Source organism: Lactuca serriola, chromosome 1 (assembly GCF_051521515.1).
Source record: "Lactuca serriola cultivar US96UC23 chromosome 1, Lser_US96UC23_V15, whole genome shotgun sequence".
Lineage (NCBI taxonomy): Eukaryota > Viridiplantae > Streptophyta > Magnoliopsida > Asterales > Asteraceae > Lactuca > Lactuca serriola.
The window spans coordinates 123,092,559-123,098,558 of record NC_136408.1 but is presented as its reverse complement, the minus strand read 5'-3'; positions in this window follow the sequence as shown (position 1 = coordinate 123,098,558).

Here is a 6,000-nt window from a genome sequence, read left to right as displayed (position 1 = left end):
AAAAAAAAATCCCCACACACCCTGCAGCACAGGCTATCCGCCCCCAATTTGGATCCCTACCATAAATTACCACCTGATAAAACCAACCATAAAAAATCATCATTATATCATTGGAAGTAGTTATTTCACCTTGAAACAACAACATATTAAGTTATTAACCATCATGCATTGGTAAGTGAAGAAGATGCCACTGAACGTGCAATCTTTGCTGCTTCACTTTCACTCCCTGCACCACTTACTATCACCTGCATAATTTCTCATTTCCATAAATACCCTTCTGCCCTCCCCCCCCCCCCCCAAAAAAAAAAAACAGACCTCTATCAAACATGTTGCCCCTTCTCCATCCTATGCTATTGATTTGGCAAGCCCTTGCATTACCTTAACAAAAAAAACACTTGTAAAATGCATGTAACAACAAAAGGGTAAATTGGTAATTTAAACATACCGCATCAACCACATTTGTAGTTGGTTTCCTTCAGAACTGTGTAATGATGATATCCTGTTTGATCCAGATAAGCCACTAGACAAAGCAATAATGGTATCATTGGTGCTAGTATCCCCATCTACCTGCAATATTTTAGTTATTAATACACACATGTCACTGTTGGTTAAACGACTAAAATACCCTTTAATGATGCTACTACTTATAGTAATTTGGTTGAAACTTCGATTCACAACAACCTGAACCATCTTTCGCTAGATGTCAGTATCTACACGAGCATCAGTCATTATAACCTGAAAATTGACATTTTTTTTGAATCAATTAAAATTTTTTTACAAAACATTTTGTGGTAATAAATTAATAATATGGCAATATTAGTACATACACCAAGAAGTGTTCCCATGTTTGGGTGGATCATTCCGGAACCTTTTGCCATTCCCCCGATTCTTATACCGCTTCCACCAACCTTAAAAAAATAACTTTTTTTTAATAAAACGATAATAAATGAAATAAAAAAAAAGTAAGCAAATAAATATAAATATGATACCTCAAACTCTACTGCTACACTCTTGCTCACAATATCAGATGTTGTTATTGCTACATCTGGTGCATCTATCTCCTCTAACCATGCATATTCATCTTCTTTTCCATCAATCAACTCATCTCCACTTCCTGTCATTCCAATAAAGAATACAACAACCTTTACAAATTCACAAAATCAGGTAACAGATTATGCTCAACTTACCAAAACCGGAGTAGGGGTAATCTCGGTAATAAGTACATTTTCTTCCGGAATATTCTTCATACGGAGGTGTGAGAATGTCAAGTACAGCACAAGAGGTTATGGCAGTGAAGCAATGGAGGTTCCCTCCTGTTTCTGGATACAAAACTGAAGTGCTACATGGTGCTGGCAGGACTTTGTCCACTGACAACTTCGCTAACCTAACTACTACATGAATTCCATCAACACTTTGCATTTTTGCACTTAAATTAAATGTTTTAAATATAGGTACAGAGATGATTTTTTCTGTAGAGTTAATTATGTTTCTAATCATTATGGAAGAACTAGAATCAGACCTGGAGCTCGAGCAATTCCCTTTGAATCCTTGGTGAGTGGTGGTTCAACTCTGTTATGTAGTAAGTAAGACATGGATTAAATTATAAATTCTTGATCAGTTAATCTCTCAAATTGATCAGTTAATCTCTCAAATCCTTGATGAATCCACTGCCTGGCGGTGTGTGATTCGAGGCGACGATGTGATTGTCTTTCAACAGACGTTTCGACGTCCGATTGACACGGGTGAGCTTCGGGATCGACTTCTGGAGATATTTTCAAGCAAAGAACCGATGAAGTATAGACAAGAAAAGGTTACTTACGTTTACTGAGATGTGGTTGAAAGCCCTAGTTCTTTTCTTCGAATTTGTGAAGACATGACCTGAGATGGAAGGATATGGAAACGGTGAAGAGAGAGAGAGAGAGAGAGAGAGAGAGAGAGAGAGAGAGAGAAGAAGGCAAGTGAGGAAGGAAGGAAGGGGCGTCGATAACTAGGGTAAGGCGGTAGTCGGGACGGGTAAGGAAGGAGCATCGATAAGATAATTAGGGCAAGAGGGAAACAACCATCGAAATCGACAATGCCGTCTCCGAAATTGACCGGAAAGCACCTCCATTCATCATCACCGGCAGATCCATCCCAGTCTCCCTTATTTCCATCACTTCTCTCAATAGAGAAAAAAGAGGGGAGAGTCGATGCAAAAAAAAAAGGTAGAAAAGAAAGGCAGCTTTTCAAAAATTTAGGGTTTTGTTTTCCCCCGTTATCTTCTCAAGGCGCGTTTCACTAAAATTATAAAGCGACACCGACAGAGGACGCGCGTTTAACATAAAGCGCCCTCCGTGTTTTTAATTTTTTTTTTATTGAGACACTAATTTAAGGGCACGCAAAAATGCGTGCCCTCTATCCTTCAAATTTTGGAAGGCTGACATTATTTTTAAGGGCGCATAAAAATGCGTATCGTAAATCAGCGAGTGTCATTGTTTGCGCGTCATTAAAGGGTATTTTTCTTATAATTTACAAATGATTAATTTTTGACCAAAACAATTTGGCGCTCGCCGTGGGGCCATGGTGTTCGTAATCCTCAAAAATCATGTCTACATAACCAACTATTTCTTCATCCTATGTTCCCTCTGTTCCTCCAAAAAAATATTTCAACCCCTCCGAGCGGGCTATGTCTGGTCAGAGGAAAACTTATGATGTGCCAAAGAAGAATACTCCTCCGGTTGCTCTAGGTTCCATGGGATCCTAGGATCCTCTTGCCTCGGTCTATAATAACAAACTCTTCTCCATGATGAAGACATTGATACAACAGGTGCCTCAGCAATAGGAATACAACAAAACACTACTTAAGGAAATTAAAAGAATAAGATAAAAGATCCGCAAACCCCAGGAGGCGACACCTTAAATCTTACAATCGAAAATTTTGAATTTCAACAATCCAGGATCCCTGGGGAAACGCCTACAATCGACAGTTCCCACATTTGTTGCTACCTCAATGGGGATGATAATCTCAAATCTCTAAACTCCTATGACCCAGGATCATGATGAAAACTTCAATACTCCTAATAACAAAAATACTGGTAACTTGTTTAATAGTAACACTACCAAAACTAACTCTACAGATCATGATGCAGGAATAAGTCTAATTATGGCCAAAGAACTCCAATAGCGAAGGAAAATGTTTGCAAGTGTACTGGGGATAGTCTAGCGTATACCTGAAGTATCTCCCACCATTTATAAGATCTCGATATTTACTCCTACGACAGGTGATAGTGAAGTCTCAAAATAATTCCAAACTCCCAGCATGAAACCTTATGGTGGGACTATGGATCCTGAAGAACATGTGGCACAATTTAAGGAAAGAATGGAGATTATCCCTATTCCCCCACACTTGAAGGAAGCTTGCATGTGCAGGGGTTTTGGTTCGACCCTTATAGGATCAGCCTTAAAATGGCTATTTAATGTTCCTCCTTACATGAGTACTTCATTTACACATTTAGTTAATCTTATTTAACAATCAATTTTCTTGTAGCAGAACTTTTGAAAGATCACTAATGATCTTTACCAGGTAATTCAGGATCCTAAGGAGTCTCTTAGGAACATTGTGAATAGGTTTGACAGAGAAAACTTGACTATCCCCAACATTGACGTGGAAACTACCATAGAAGCCTTTAAAATGGGTCTAAAGAAAGACTCTCCTTTTTATGAAGACCTGGTAATGACCCCGTGCAAAAGGATGGACGAAGTCAGGAGCAAAGCTTTAAGGTTCATCAGAAGAGAAGATGAAAAAGAGATTCAGAAGATGAGTAACCATCCTAACTCATACGATTACCACAATAGGAAGACTGGATCCTTGGTCCAAAAATCCTATAAGTCAAAAACTTACTCCAAACCGATCATCACATGGTTAATGTTGTTGAGGATGAAGGATAGGAAGATGAATTTCCCAAGATCACTGATTATTGTTTTTTCGTGGATGTTTCAGGTATAATCTATGCTATGCAGGATCATGGCGATAAAGCAAGGTGGCCAAAGAAAGGAGAAAAGTCCACCGACTAGAAGGATAAGTCTAAGTGGTGTGCACACCACGAAGATTTTAGCCACATTACACAAAATTGTACAGCTCTCAGAAAGTAGATCAGCTACATCCTAAGCAAGGATACCTCAAATACATCCTAAGAAGAAGAAACGAATGACCCAGGGAAAAGGAGCAAGACCGTATAGAGTTCCTGGAAAAGCCAGGATCCCCCCATATGATGCCAAGGTAATCAATATTATTTCTAGCAGATATGTCATCTGTGGAACTTCTTATTCAGTAGCTAAAAGGCACGCCAAAGTGTCCAAGACGAAAAATAACAAATTGATAACAAGCAACAAGGAGAACATCTTTGACGAATAGGATAGAGAAAACATCCAGGATCCTCACCATGATGGGTTGGTGATTACTATATATATATATATATATATATATATATATATATATATATATATATATATCACCAACCACCTCGTCACAAGGATCCTGGTAGTCAGAGGATCGTCAATGAATATCATACTTTTTGATGCCCTAACCAGGATGAGCATCCCGAAATCCAAAATAATTAGAACATCCTTGGTCTTAATAGGATTTAATGGTGAAACAAAGAACAACATTAGAGAAATCAAGCTACCCATCTACATCGAAGGGGTAAATTCAATGTAATGTTTTTTTGTTATTGATGCTTTGTGTTCCTATAATGTTATGTTAGATAGACGATGGATCCATGACATGAAGGCAGTCTCATCGATGTTCTACCAGTGTGTCAATATGCCTACCTCATGGGGAACAATGAAGATCGTTAGGGATCAGCAATAATCTAAAGAATGCTACAAGACCTTGATGAAATCATCAACAGTCTCACGACAAACATAGAAATGAAAGCATGTGGCACGAGGTTTCCTAGAAGAAAGAGATCAAAATGTGAAAGATGTTTCCTTAAACCTCGAGGATACTAAAGCCAAAGTCCTCATAGGAGACAGAAGCAAGACATTCTCTTAGGATTTGAAAGGTATATATAGGAAAATTATAAGTAATAAACTCAATATAGATCCTTATTTCCAGCCTATACACCAAAAAAAAGAAGGAATTTTTCACCTGAGAGGAACCAAATCGTTCAAGAAGAAGTTGAAAAACCTCTCAAGAAAGGAATGATTAAAGAAGTGAAGTTCCCAAGATGGCTAACCAACATAGTGGTATTCCAAAATAAGAATGAAAATGGAGAGTATGTGTGGATTACACGGATCTCAACAAGGCATGCCCTGAGGACCCTTTCCCTTTACCACACATAAACTCTTTGATAGATGCCACGACAGAACATGAACTATTAACATTTATGGACGCTTCAACAAGATTCCAACAAATTAAGATGGAATCATATGATAAAGAGGATACATGTATATATTGTTGTATTTTCATGCCTTTTGGTCTTAAAAATGCAGGACCAACATACCAAAGGCTAGTGAATCGAATCTTCAAGGACACACTGGGGGACACTATTGAAGTCTATATTTATAATATGGTGGTCAAGGTGCCGTCGACATTTTAGATGAATATTACATGAAGTTGAACCCTTCTAAATGCCACTTTGAAATGAAGCCAGGAAATGTTATTAGATATATGTTCACCAAGTGAGGGATAGAAGCCAACCTGAATAGATCAAAGCCATAGTTGATCTAAGATCCCCAATGACACCTAAAGATATCCAAAAACTATCTTCAGGAGTAAAGGCTCGTAACAGGTTCATTTGAAGATCCTCGGATAGGTGCAAACCTTTCTACGACATCCTGAAGAAGAATAAGAAGTTTGAATGGAACTAGGAGAATGAAAAAGCCTTCTAAGAACTCAAAAAGTATTTAAGTTCAACACCACTACTAGTGAAACAATTAGATGGAGAGCCACTCCTCCTATACCTTTCAGTATCCTCAAATGTCGTAAGTACAGTCGTTGCTAAGTATCTCGATAGGGAC